Here is a 14,398-nt window from a genome sequence, read left to right as displayed (position 1 = left end):
TGAGTAGAGGCAATCTTGAGGTAGAGTTGAGTGTCGTCAGCATAAAGATGATAGTGAATCCCGGATTTACTTAGGAGATTTCCCAGTGGTTCTAAATAGAGATTGAACAGTGTGGGAGCAAGTATCGAGCCTTGGGGAACACCTTGACCTACCGCCACAGGAGGTGAAAGACTGTTCGCTATTTTGATCATTTGGGATCTGCCAGAAAGGAAGGATGCAAACCATTTAAGCACAGTGCCCTCCATGCCCATTCTCTGTTGAAGAATATTGAGGAGGGTATTGTGATTGACAGTGTCAAAGGCTGCGGAAAGGTCAAGGAGAATTAGCAGACAGGACCCCCCTGAATCGAGTATCCTCAACGCGTCATCAACCACTTGCAGTAGGGCTGTTTCAGTGCTGCAGTTTTGGATGAAGCCGGACTGACAGTGGTCTAGAAGGTCATTGTCCTTGATATGACAGGAGAGTTGTTTTGCTACACATCTTTCTGTGATCTTCGCCAGAAAGGGAAGGTTAGTGATGGGGCGGAAGTTGTTGAGGTCATTCGCATCAGCAGTGGGTTTTTTCAGAAGAGGGGTGCCCTGCCCAGTTTTGAAGGAGGCAGGAAGGGAGCCTTGCCAGAGGGAGAGGTTGATCAGAGTGGTCCAATAGGAGAGGGAATGGGTATAGAAGTCAATGGCAATGGCACTGGGGATAGGGTCAAGAGAATGGTTGGATGGCTTCGTTTCTCGTATGCACTTGAGAAGGGCATCTTCAGATATAGGGTCAAAGCTCTGCCAAATGGCTAAGGATTTGCGCTCCTCTGGAGGGGTAGGATGAGCGACCTGATCCACAAGTGATTTCACTTTTTCATCAAAGAAAATAGCAAAATCCGCTGCTCTCTTTGTAGAATCATCCACCTTGGAGGTTGGGGGAGAGCAGTTAGGCATTTTGATGAGATCAAATAGTTTTTTGGGTCTATTTTTGGCGGAATCAAGGAGGGTTTTGAAGTGTGTCGCTTTCCCAAGGAAGATGTGCTTGTGGTACTTGGATCTTGCTGAGCGAAGCTTGGCCAAATTGTCGGAGGAGGGCACTTGCCTCCATTGTTTCTCCAGGGATCTTAGCTGCTTCCTTTCCTCATAAAGGGATTTGTTGAACCAAGGTGCTGAGGGAGTGGGCCTTAACCTTTTGCTTTTGAGTGGAGCGACTTTATTAATTTCAGCTGCAAGAACTGTGAGGCTTTGAGAGGTGAGTTCGTCAACATCTAGGTTCGGGTCGAGCCTTGGAAGGGATAGCAAAGCTGATTCACAGAGGGGACCAACATCAATATTTTTAGCATCCCGGAACCATGAGATGGCCCTCTTGGGTTGGCCAAGAGTTATAGAGTGTGAAAGTTGAAGAGAGAATGGGATGAGGAGGTGGTCAGACCAATCTACATGAATTGGGGTAGTGGTAGAAAGCATGCCTGCTTTAGATATAACAAGGTCCAGGATTGCACCCTTAGAATGGGTTGATTCAGTGCAGTGTTGGATAAGATCGTTAGTAGATAGGAAAGTGGCCAGTGAGTTCGCAGAGGAGTCTTGCGGTACTCCCCAGCAAGGTCATGAACTCCATCCACTCAGGATCTCCGTCAGACCCGTGCCCACACCACGTATTCAACAGAGCAGATGCAGCCATCGCACCCCAACTACGGAAGGTCATCAACATCTCCTTTGAAATAGCGACATTCCTGGAAAGCTGGTAGCACGCAGAAATCAACGACCTCCACAAGAAGCCCAAGGCGGACCCCAAGGACCTCAAGAACTTTCGCCCATCTCCCTGCTTCTGTTCCCGGCAAAGGTCATCGAGAAAATCGTCAAGAGGCAATTGGCCCGCCACCTGAAAGACAACAACATCTTGGACCCATCCCAGTCCGGAATCAGACGAAACCACAGCACCGAGACAGCCCTCATCGCCGCCACAGATGACATCAGGTGCCAACTAGACAACAGTGAAACATCGGCCCTCATCCTCCTGAACCTGTCGGACGCCTTCGACACGGTCTGCCATCGCACTCTAAAAACACGCCTCCTAGAAGCCGGAATCCAAGAGAAGGCCCTTGACTGGACCACGTCCTTCCTCTCCAGCAGAACCCAGAGCGTCCGCCTCCCACCCTTCCGATCTGAAGCCACCGACATCATCTGCGGCGTCCCCCAGGGCTCATCCCTCAGCCCGACGCCGTTCAACATCTACATGGCCCCCCTCGCACAAGTTGCCCGCCAGCACGACCTCAACCTCATCTCCTTTGCCGACGACACCCAGCTCATCCTCTCCCTCACCAAGGACCCACACACCGCCAAAAAACAACCTCCACGAAGAAATGAAAGCCGTCGCCGACTGGATGAGGAGCAGTCGTTTGAAGCTGAACTTGGACAAGACCGAGGTACTCCTCCTCGGACCCACCCCCTCAGCCTGGGACGACTCCTGGTGGCCCACCACACTGGGAACAGCACCAACACCTACCGACGATGCACGCAACCTAGGATTCATCCTCAACTCCTCCCTCTCCATGGCCAAGCAGGTCAACGCCATCTCCTCCTCCTGCTACAACACCCTCCCCATGCTCCGCAAGATCTACAAGTGGATCCTGACCGAAACAGGAATAACGGTGACACAGGCCCTTGTCAGCAGCAGACTGGACTACGGCAACGACTCTATGCAGGAATCCCAGCCAAACATCTCTGACGACTACAACACATCCAAAACGCCTCCTCCCGACTGATCGTCAACATCCCCCGCCGCAGCCACATCACCCCCCACCTAAGAAACCTGCATTGGCTCCCAGTCTACAAGAGGATCACCTCCAAGCCCCTCACCCACGCACACAAAGCACTCCACAACACCCGCCCAGCCTACCTTAACAACAGACTCCGCTTCTACACCCCCACCCGCCAGCTCCCCTCTGCCAGCCTCGCCCTCGTCACTGTCCCCCGTATCCAACGTACGACCTCTGGCGGCAGATCCTTCTCCTACCTCGCTGCCAAGACCTGGAACACGCTCCCTACCCACATACGGCAGACCCAAGACCTACTCACCTTCAGAAGACTCCTCAAGACCTGGCTCTTCGAGCAGTAGCAGCACCCCCCACAGCGCCTTGAGACCCTAACGGGTAAGTAGCGGGCTCTACAAGTACATTGATTGATTGATTTAGCAGAAAATGAGTAATAAAGTTCAAAGTTGTTCCAAACAGGGTCCCCCAAAATATTCCTGCCTGGGGTCCCCAAAATCCATAGTTTGACACTGTGCCAGTGCATCCACCAGAGAGTTACACATACACCAGCCCCCCAAAAAGAAGCAAATGTAGCTATGCATAGTATCTACCTGATTTAGATTTTGGTAGACGGGTTACCGCGTCACAACGGTGGGAAATATCCCATCTGCCGAAAAATAGGATATTATGGAACTTATATTTCGGCGGATGGGAAATCCATCAACGTTATGATGGAGTAACCCGTCCACAGAAATCTAAATCAGGCTTTAAGTCTTGCCTGTATCCCATTTACTTGTAAAAGATTTTAAGTGTCACTTCAACACTTCCTTCGAAAATTGTAGCATTTCCTTGTTCTCTGTTTGAGTGGTAATTATGAGACTTCTGCCCACTATCATCATCAGATACTTTATTCAACTTTATTGAGCCATAACAGTTTGCATATTTCCATACAGAGTAATAAATAGAACTTTAAAATACATTTTAAAATACATGTCCATTACAGCTCTAAAAAATCAAAGTAAAAATCTTAATATTTACAGCTGATCCTGAATACAGTTAAGATATGGTTTTGTAAAGCATGTATATAATATCTAGGCTTACCTAAATATGAGCCAGGGCCAACTCATGAGACCTAGTCTCTAATGCTAATAATAGCAGGCGAAGGAATTGCCTTCTCTAGGGCGTGTAAAGAGTACAAAATAGAATAAAGTGGTTGGTGCTTTAAGATGTAGCGCCTTCACAAGGGCAGGGAGAGAGTGAGGAAACCCAGTTGCCTTTGAGTTGGAGAAGGTGCCAGAAAGTGAATTGTTTGATCGAAATCTGGTCAGTAAAAAGTTTTGCCACTCATTCAAACTTAGCTGCAGATAAAGTTGCAGGCTGTGCTTGGGATTGTTGGTATAGCTCCACCATCCCGGAAAAATCATTCGCCAAACGAGGCATCTGGGAGTGTTGATAAAAAGTGTTTGAATTCTACTGGGTGAGATGTTGCTGAGAGTGCCTGGATTGGAAAAATATTCCGGGGTGCCCAATCTTTCAAAGCTTGTTTTAAAAAATCTGAGCCAGGGTATAGCTAGGCAGTCATTCAGATTTATAGAGTCTGTCAGTACTGCTCTGCAGACGTGGGTATTCCAAATTCCTACCCAGAGCAACAGGGGCTATAATTTTACATAACTGTCTAAAAGGCCCAGTCCGACTTCCTCATGATAAAAGGATACAGAAGTAGTTTGGGGCACTGCCAGCAATCTCCTTATAAACTTATTTTCTATTACTTGCAGTGAGGTTCAGTTCTTATTTATCCCCTTACACCAGCACCAAAAGAGACAACTGACAAAATTGTACTTGCAAAAAAATAGAACAATTCTTTGCTTGCCTTGTGTCCAAATCTTTTAGAAAATATAAAAACAGCATCAATCTACCTTTGAAATTGCATAACTCAAAACATTCAATAAAAACTTCCAATTAAAATCCACATCAAAAGGCACACTCAGGTACGTAAAATGTTTTTTTTACTAATTTCTTCAACTCCAAGTCAAGATTTTTCCCGTTTTAGCTTTTTTTGGCCACATTTCATTATAAATGATTTAGTGTGGTGCAGGGTTTGGAGTCAGTTAGCTGTTCTCGCTATGAGAACAGCATCATCTGCATAGAACACAGGAATTTGGAATGAGTTGGCCCTCGAGACGTCCTTCCCAACATTACACAGATGTTCCCCCAGTCCATTAATATAGAGTAGAAAAAAGGAAGGTGCCAAGATGCACCCTTGTCTAACCACGACACCAGACCATCATTTTGGTCGGTCCACTGTTTCAAAGGCACATCTTAAGTCCATAAAGGCTGGATGGACACAGCCTTTTTGTGCCTTAGTGTATTTTTGGACTATTAGAGAGAGATTTAGAGTCTGTTCTACTGTTCCCAGGCCTGGGCGAAACCCAAATTGGAAATCCAAAAGCACCTGAGTCTCAGACGCCCAAAGTTTTAGTTTGGCCAAGACAACCTTGCCCAGTGAGGTTGGCTCTTATCCCCCTTTTTAAAGATCGGGACGATAATGGCTTCCTGCCAGGTCTTAACTAGAGGTCTCACTACTCCACATCTAGTTATCAGTGGGGCTCAGAATTGCGGGAGGTGTTTGTAAAAGTCTGTTGGAATGCTATCAGGCCTCAGAGTTCTATCTGTGGGGCTACTCTCTATGGCCAAGACGACATCTACTACCTCAGTTACTCATGGCCTGGGCTGCATTCATGTCAAAAGGGACTTCAGAGTCTGAGATATTGTTAGTGCTTTGGGGTTGTGGCCAAATATTTTGGAAAAATGGTCCACCCAGTCCTTAGCTAGTACAATTGTCCCTAGTGGTGATGTTTCCTAGCGACTAGGCGACCTTGGAAGTGGGAACTAGGCTTGTATCCCGGCCTCAGCCAAGCACCCTGCGATGCTAGGCAAGTCACTTCATTTCCTCTGGCCTAAAAAAATTAATATGTGTATCTAAATCTGGTTCTCTTGCTCTAACACCCTTGAGTCAAGATCACGCGATATGAAACAGCAATAAATAAGTAAAATAAAAATCAACCAAGCTTTCAAATTTGAACCGAGTTATCTGGCTTCTCTCTGGGTGGGATTTTTCAGTGAGTTTTTATTTTGGAACAGGAAACTAACACATTGTAAATAAATGTAATAATTATTTACAAATGTAAACTATTCATCTCGAGTTGATATTTTAGGTTCCTCCTCATGCACATCCCCCTCAGCCATGCTGTTTATCCCTCCTGCACTTGCTCCATACTTTAGGAGCAGTCCTCTGCTCGTAGTCTCACTGCCGGGCTTCCACAACCATGTGTGTATGCAGAATAATAAAGCATTTCTACCCCCAGCTCCCCATTTAAGTGTAACGTTTTAAGATTTTATTTATTTATCTATATTTTTAATATAACGCTGATTTACTCAAGATAGGATGTTGCTGTCTTTTACATAACAGCAGCTGTATAAAAGCTGCCATTTTCTATATGATACAAGGTAGAGCAACATTTGATCAGAGGAGATGGTGAGAAACAAAAGGATTCAAAAAGAGGGGTAAGAGGAGTTTAAACTGGTGTGCATTGAGAACATATCTAAAAACCGTAAGCTATTAATCTCACCAGTTTTATCTCAAGAAAATATATCTGGGAAGTAGATTATTTCGACCGCCTTTATTCTCTAAAGCAGCATCTTCCCAGTAGCTTATTCTAAACACTATATAAATGTTACTGTCCCTCTTCTAGTTACTGGACTCAGGTCAGCCTTCTTTTGATCTTGATTTGTGGGGGTGTCAGTCTGTTATGGGTTCAGCCCACAGTGCGGTCCACATAGAAATGGAAATTAATCAACCCCTTTTGTTGGCCTTCTTGTCATTTGCATTGACTTTTTTTAATCAATCCACTGGACAGCCATTGGATGTTTCCAATGTTTGGCTGCGTAATCTGAACACAGGCTGACCTTTCTCAATAGAAGGATAGACATATTAGTAAATCAGTTTGTGGCTCCTTGACTTTGCATGCCGGTGCTGCACCCGCTCTGTGATTGCTTTGATAGGCATGTGTGCAAGTGTTCATGTAGGATGGGACACTAGACATGGACTTTTGTGAGGGTAATAATCCACACAGTGCAGCACCCCGCCCCGTCAGTCAGAACACTGTGGTACAATGGATCATAGGTAAAAAAAAGAAAATTGTATTCTGTTTGCATTCCTGAGAGTCCATTTTATGTTCTTCTCATTAGATGTGGTACGCATAGTGGTAAAGGACCATGAAAGTCATCCCGTAAAAATTACTCCTAACATGTTATATAGAAAATCATGACAATTGATGCTTACGGTTCAGGTTCAGCCCCAGCATTGACAGAATCTTCGATGTTGATTCTGAGACACAATCCTGACCAATCTTCACACTTCTTAAATGCTCCAAGTCACAGAGGATTTGCTGAGTGGGTGAATCGCAATTAGTTCATGCAGTTTAAATCAGCAATATTGAAGGGTGGCAGGTACTGTGCCCTGGGAACATAGCTGGTTTGTGTTTGCCGGGTCAGTTTAGTGTCCACTCTCATCTCCTGTAGTGACACTCCAAGACAAAATTATTTATGCTCAAATCAGAGAGTAATGCTTAGCATAGGAGGACAACCTGTAGGTCAGATGAACCTCTAATTCTGCTAGATAAAATCAAGCGGAACAACATAATTCTTCATTTTTGAATAATTAATATACTTCTGACACCAATCGGACTAAAAAAGATAGTCTATTGCATTCACACATACATTGAGGTTTTTAATGTTATTTTATATTCTCAAAAACAAATAAACCAGGCCCCACTTAAGTCATTCTGTCCACTGCTGTGACTTTTTTTTTTATTGCGCAGAATCATAAAGTAATTACATATAGGAAAAGACATAACATAGAAATTGAATATAAATAGCTGTTCATATTATCCACAGAAAATATAAAAATTGACGATCAATCATAATTTCAAGGATGGCTCATTCATTGAGAAACAATCATATAGTAAATTATGTTCAACAGTAAAGTGTCTTTGTGCCAAATTAGATTCTTAACCTCCCCAGTCGCTTATACATACTCTACAAAAAAAAAAAAAGAATTCCTACAGTACACATGTAGTGGTAGCCATCTGGAAAAGTGCAAAAGTATTGTACAATACACGTATAACAGCAGGCAACACACCAAGTGCCATTGTGCCTTAGTAAACCCCCTTCCACTAAGAATTGCTACACTACTGCTGCATCTGGGGCTGCCTTTTCCTACTGCATCCATGCACTGCCACAAGGCATTAAATCTTTTTAGACCTTCTATTCGTTTTTCATATGCCTCTTCAAACCTTTATGTCAACCCATTTTATTATGCCACTCTTGGTATGTTGGTACTTTAGATGTTTTCCAGATTTGTAGGATCAATGAGCGAGCAAATAAAGAAGCTATTGCTATAATTCCCTTTGCTTTGACTCTTTTAGAAAACCGAAGAGCCTCGGATAAATCTTAATCTGGAAACCAAGACAAAGAGCAGAAAAAACAGTTTCCCAAAACTGTGCCACCATTTGGCAGGAAAAAAAATATGACGCCATCCTCCCATCCCCTGTTGCTGACAGTGAAAGCAGCAATCCTCCACTGCTGGATACATTCTGTGGAGAGCCATTGGAGTGTAATATGCCATCCAGCGAGATAATTAGGACGTTTTCTTGAATTTTTGTGCCCTTAAAGCATTGTGGCCTAATAGCAAAATAGACTGCCATTCTACCTTTAAAAAAGTGCATTGTGTTGACCGACTAATTCAAATCAAAATTCACCTGCTGACTGCCCCCTTTTTCCTGTAGTAGTCTATACCAATTTTCAATCCCCCTAAGTTTCAACATTAAAAAATCTGGCTCCTGTATAATTTTATATCTTTTGCTTTCTTTGGGAGTTTGGCTGTCTTAATAAAGACTGGCAGCTGAGATTTCACTTCCTGAAACATTCTGTCTAAAAAAGAAAAGAGATCGACCGTCTTCTTCCCATCAAACAAACTTACTAATGCATCTAGAAGAGATGCTTCATAATAGGTCTGCACCTGTTGTAATGCCATCCCACCCTGGTTAATGTCTAATTGCAGTACAGAGAGTTTAACCCTGGGAGCCTTCTTATTCCACACAACGCGCCGGAAATGTGCCTCAAGTTCCTTAAAAAAGCTCTTGTTAAATTTTATGGGGAAATTTGAAAAAAAAAATAACAACAAAGGTAAATTTGACACTTTAATAAGGGCTACCCTACCTACTAGTGTAAGGGGAAGGAGTTCCCATCTGTCCAGCAATTCCTTAATCTTCTTCATCATGACCATATAATTTAATTGATAGAGTTGGTCATAGCTATTTTTCTAATGGCTACATCTGCCAGTGGATTCCTCACCTTGTGAATATCCCCTGCGCCAGCAGCATTGGGAAAAATGCTGCTGGCGTTAGGGGATATTCACAAGGTGAGGAATCAACAGGCAGATACTGTTTCCACCAGAGAAAGCGTTACCGAAGGTAAGTAACTTGTTCTTTAAAAAGATCCCTTGGTAGCGGATTGGGCTTTGAGAGCAGGCCTGCTGCTGATTAGGAGGGAGATTACTAACTGAGGTATTAAATAGAAGCAGTTTAGTTTTGCTCTTCTCCAACAGCTTTTGGATAATCTGCTTTTCTGGCCCAAGGTAAAGAATTATGTCATTCGCAAATAATTTAAATTTGGACATCTATGTTACAGGGGCCAAAATCCCCTCATTGCCTCCAATCTGAACTCCCATGGTCTCTAAAAAAGTAAATAAGATTGGAGGGAGACGCATTGCTGTGTTTATAGCTACCACCTCTGCAAGATTAGAATTCACAAACACCTTTGATTGAGCCCCTTGATTTAGCTTCTGCAGCATTATGATTAAATGAGCAGGGATGCCAAACCTGGTCAGGCCATAAAAAGAGCATTCCAATTCACCATGTCAAATGCTTATTCTGAATCGACCATTATTATAACTGCAAGAGTCTGGTTAACAGAAAAATCCTGTATTGACTGACATCACCCGACCAGCCACAAAACCCTGTCTGATCATTATATATTACACCCTGAGCTTCCGGAGTAATGTCAATTGCCTATGTTTTCATTAGAATCTTGTAATCCGTATTCAACAAGCTAATTGGGTGATATGAGTTGAGATCCCATGGATTCTCATCCTTTTGAAAAAAAAGACTAACAACGACTGACTCCTTGAAGCAGAGGGAACCTCCACACTCTTCATAATGAAATTAAAAACTCTGTCAAAATGGGGGCAAGCTCGCCCGTGAATGCTTTAAAAACTCTTTGACAGGAAGACTACTGTTGCCACAAGCCTACCCACTGGGCATTGCAGGCAGTGCTTGCTATATCTCTAATGCTAATATACCCAAAGCCATTCTTTCTCACTGGGCATTTGCCACTAGCAGCAACCTGATGGCCTGAAAGTATTGGGATATACTATCCTGCGGTATAAAGTGCCTTCTTTCATACACGTTTTTATAAAGCTGTACAAAAACTTTGTACATTTGAGCCTTGTCACAAATAACTTCCCATCCCCTGTGTCTGACAGCAAAAGCAGCGATCCCCCATTGCTGGATACATTCTGTGGAGAGCCATTGGAGTGTAATATGCTGTGGCCAACATATCTGAACATATACGACACTGAGGTATTTCTGATGTTGAAAACTGTTTCTTCTCAATGGCCTTGCTAATATGCACTCTTTAAGACAATAGTCAGCGAAGTTCACCAATATAGTGCATGGCAGTTTCGAATTTGGAAATGGTTGAGCTGGGACGAGATGCATGTGCATAGTTGTCAATTATCCTGAATATTCTGGCAAAACATGAGTCTTAATAAAAGAGTCCACCCATTGAAGGAACTGAGGGCCCTCACAACCCTCCGGAACTCCCAACAATCTGTAGATTAAAGTGGCGCAAGAGATTTTCCAACTCCTTGATTTTATATTCCAGTGAAGGTCCCTGGACTGACTGACTTCCTCCTGCATTGTACTGACTTGATCCGCTAGTTGTGAAATACTGCATTCGGCTTCCTGGAGCCATTCTGGAAAATGTGTCATTGCTTTGTCGATTGCCTGTGAGGCTTTGAAGTCTCTAATTTCGTGTAAGATGACATTGAGCTTTGTCTTTAGCGAACTTTGCGTCATCCTCTACATTCTGGTGTTGCATCTCCTGGGACCGGGATGGCACTGCAGTCTGAGGCTGCACTTGCGAGAGTGCCTCTGAATTAGGATCTCGGCTTGAAGACTGAGATTACTGAAGATCAGTGTTCTGATCTTCAGCATCCCATGGGTGAGCCTAGAGCAAGAGCCAGCAAAGCTTTTGGTGCACCAATATCGGAGTGCTGAAGTGACCCATTCAATCAATCAGTGACACTTATAAAGCGCGCTACATACCCGTAGGGTCTCAAGGCGCTGGGGGGGGGGGTGCCGCTACTGCTCGAACAGCCAGGTCTTCAGCTTCTTCCTGAAGGAGAGGTGGTCTTGGGTCAGGCGCAGGTCGGACGGGAGGGAGTTCCAGGTCTTGGCGGCCAGGTAGGAGAAGGACCTTCCTCCTGTAGTCGCTCTTCGGATGCGGGGGACGGCGGCGAGGGCGTGGTTGGCTGATCGGAGGTGGCGTTGGGGAGCGTAGAAGTTGACTCGGCTGTTGAGGTAGCTCGGGCCTTGGTCGTGTAGGGCTTTGTGTGCGTGGGTGAGGAGGCGGAAGGTGATTCTCTTGTTGACGGGGAGCCAGTGAAGGTCTCTCAGATGTCCGGAGATGTGGCTGGATCGTGGGATGTCGAGGATGAGTCTGGCTGAGGCGTTTTGGATCCGCTGGAGTCTCTTCTGGAGCTTGACGGTGGTCCCGGCGTAGATGGCGTTGCCGTAGTCCAGTCGGCTGGTGACGAGGGCCTGGGTGACGGTCTTCCTGGTCTCTGTGGGGATCCACCAGAAGATCTTCCGTAGCATGCGTAGAATGTTGAAGCACGCCGAGGAGACGCTGTTGACTTGCCTGGTCATGGAGAGGGCGGAGTCCAGGATGAAGCCCAGGTTTCGTGCATGGTCTGTCGGTTTGGGTGCGGTGCCCAGGGCGGGAGGCCGCCAGGAGTCGTCCCAGGCGGAGGGTGAGGAGCCCAGGATGAGGACCTCCGTCTTGTCCGAGTGAACCAATGACACTGCTTTCCCTTTCGTAAACAGTTGATACTCTTTCGTTTTGATTTGTTTCATGGTACCGTCTACTGTGCCAGCCAGCGGTGTAGTGTTTATAGTTTCATTCTCTGTCTTTTTATTCTCAGTCTTTTTATTGCTCTCATTGTTCTCTTTTCTTCTTCCGCCTTTATATGGGAGTCTGCCCCTGGAACCACACCTTCCCCCTCCATCGCTGGAAAGGCACGTGCTACTCCCAACTCTCGGTGCTAATAAATCTTCTGAGCTTAATGGACATGTTGCCAACCATGAGCCGTGACGAGACTGAAAGCTGTGAACTGCTCTTGCCCACGCGGATTTCACTGACAGGCGAGTGTTGAATCAGAGTATAGATTTCCAACAAAATTGGCAGCTTTTAGAGGGTTCCCCATGGTTGTAGCGGCCTTTGCTATTTTCCTTTAATTAACCAGTCTCAAGTGCCAACCTCAGATGGACGATAGCCCCACCAGCCTAGTAGTGTCTGAGATTTTAGGGGAAAAACCTACCCATCGACCCACTACCAGGTTAACACGCAAATGACTAGGAGGCAGATATAGCACTTACCCCTCGTGCGAAACCCGGTGGTTCCTTGTGCTGCATACTCCTTTCACATCTATGTTGATGTTACTGGAGCGACTGCATCCTAAAAAGCTTCATTTTGGTCAGGAAACTACTTCTCGCCACAACTGTTACACACTGCTGCATAGCAATGCCAAGAGCTGCCGATCCCGTATTTAGACCGGTGTTCTGGCTGTAGGGTGACCAACCGTCCGTAAATTTCACGGACTGTCCGTAAATTGGACCTCACGTCCGTTGTCCCCGAGGATCCCTTTTACGGACGCCTTTTGTCTGTAATTTTGGGCCTTTCAGGGAACAGAGCTATTCCCCTGCAAAAATCCTCAGCTCCCTGATGGGGACAAGAGCACAAGAGCAGCCCCACCCCGCCCATTGTCATTCTGTGTCTGGCTGATTGCCACATACAAAATGACAGTGGGGCAGTCTGGGCTGGCACAGCATGTGATGGCCTCCTCCAGCCTAGGTCCAGGGCAGGGCATTCTGTCACATGGAAGTGCAAAAACGACCATGCTGCTGCTAGTTGAGAATCTAGTTAACCAAAGGAAGGCGGTGAAAGAAGTTCAAAGGAAAGGATTATAGTTATAGTATAGCAGCCATGGTTGCTGCTTTTTTTAATTTTATGCAACTTACAACCATTGACAAAGCCAATAGTTCTGGCTTGTTGTAGGTGTAACGTTACTTGATCTAGGTGTAACGTTACTTGTTGTATTATATATCTGGATGCAATGACAGAAGCAACAAAAATACCAGTCGGGCGGCACATCATATTAAGCACAGATATTTAGCTTATGTGTTTTAAGCCACGCATTTTATTACATCGCACACCCTTTTAGAGAGACCCCCCTAGTTTTTTCATCCCACTTAAAGCTCTGGAAACAACACCATGTCACAGTTACCCCACGTTCAGGCACTGTGCATCATGCATGACTCATGCCTTCCACTTTTTCAGATTGCCTATGTGCAGGGGCATAGTGAACCCTGCCCCACCCCTTTCTTTAGGAACTACAGCGAGAGATGAGTTCTTGATGGGTCTCATAATTAATGTAAAAAGCGAAGTAAGTGAATGAAGGGATGGGTGGATGGAGGCTGAATAGATGAGCGAAATGATGGATGAGTGAAAGGGTGGATGACGGCGAGTGAAGGGGTGGATGAATGAGTGAAATTATGGATGAATTGATGAATTGATAAGTGAAAGGGTGTATTGATGAATTGATAAGTGAAAGGGTGTATGTATGGCTGGATGAGTGAGCGAAAGGGCGGGTAGTTGGACAAAAGGATGGATAGATGAGTGAAGGAGTGAAAGGGTGGATGGATGAGAGAAACGATGGATGAATGATAGGTTCAATGGATGGATTCATGAGTAGATGAGTAGATGGATGGATGGGTGGATGGAAGGATGGATGGCTAAGTGAAAGGGGAATTGAAAGAGAAAGGGGGATGTGTAAATGGATGACTGAACGGGTAAATGGGTGGAAGGATGAGTGACTGGATGGATGGATGAATGAGTAAGTGAAAGGATGGCTGGATAGGTAAATGGCTGGATGGATGAGTGAATGGATGGATGGGTGGAAGTGTGGATGGATGAGTGCCCAGATGGATAGGGTGAAAGGGTGGATGGATGGATAATGGATGAGTAAAAGGGTTGATTGAGGGATGGATGTGTGAAATGATGGATAGAAGTATACGTGATGGATAGGTTTATAAATGGTTGAATATGGGCATGGAGGGGCACACAGATGGAAGGACAGAATGAATGGTGAAAGACTGAATGATGGATGAAAGTATGATTACACATTGTAAGCCCCATTATCTTAAGCAACATTTCCTATACATTGACTTTTACATTTATATGTGTGATTGTCTCTATATAATATGTGTGTGT

The 14,398-nt window shown here is 45.0% G+C and overlaps 1 protein-coding gene across 1 annotated transcript in view; it reads left to right on the top strand.

Annotated features, from left to right (window-relative positions):
- The window catches only part of CDKL1 (cyclin dependent kinase like 1), a 362,886-nt gene that overhangs the window by 187,485 nt on the left and 161,003 nt on the right, over positions 1-14,398 (top strand). The window lies entirely within an intron of this gene.

This window comes from Lissotriton vulgaris, chromosome 9, assembly GCF_964263255.1.
Source record: "Lissotriton vulgaris chromosome 9, aLisVul1.2, whole genome shotgun sequence".
Taxonomy (NCBI): domain Eukaryota; kingdom Metazoa; phylum Chordata; class Amphibia; order Caudata; family Salamandridae; genus Lissotriton; species Lissotriton vulgaris.
Note: the sequence above shows the minus strand (reverse complement) of the source record. Positions and strands in the feature narration are given on the sequence as shown.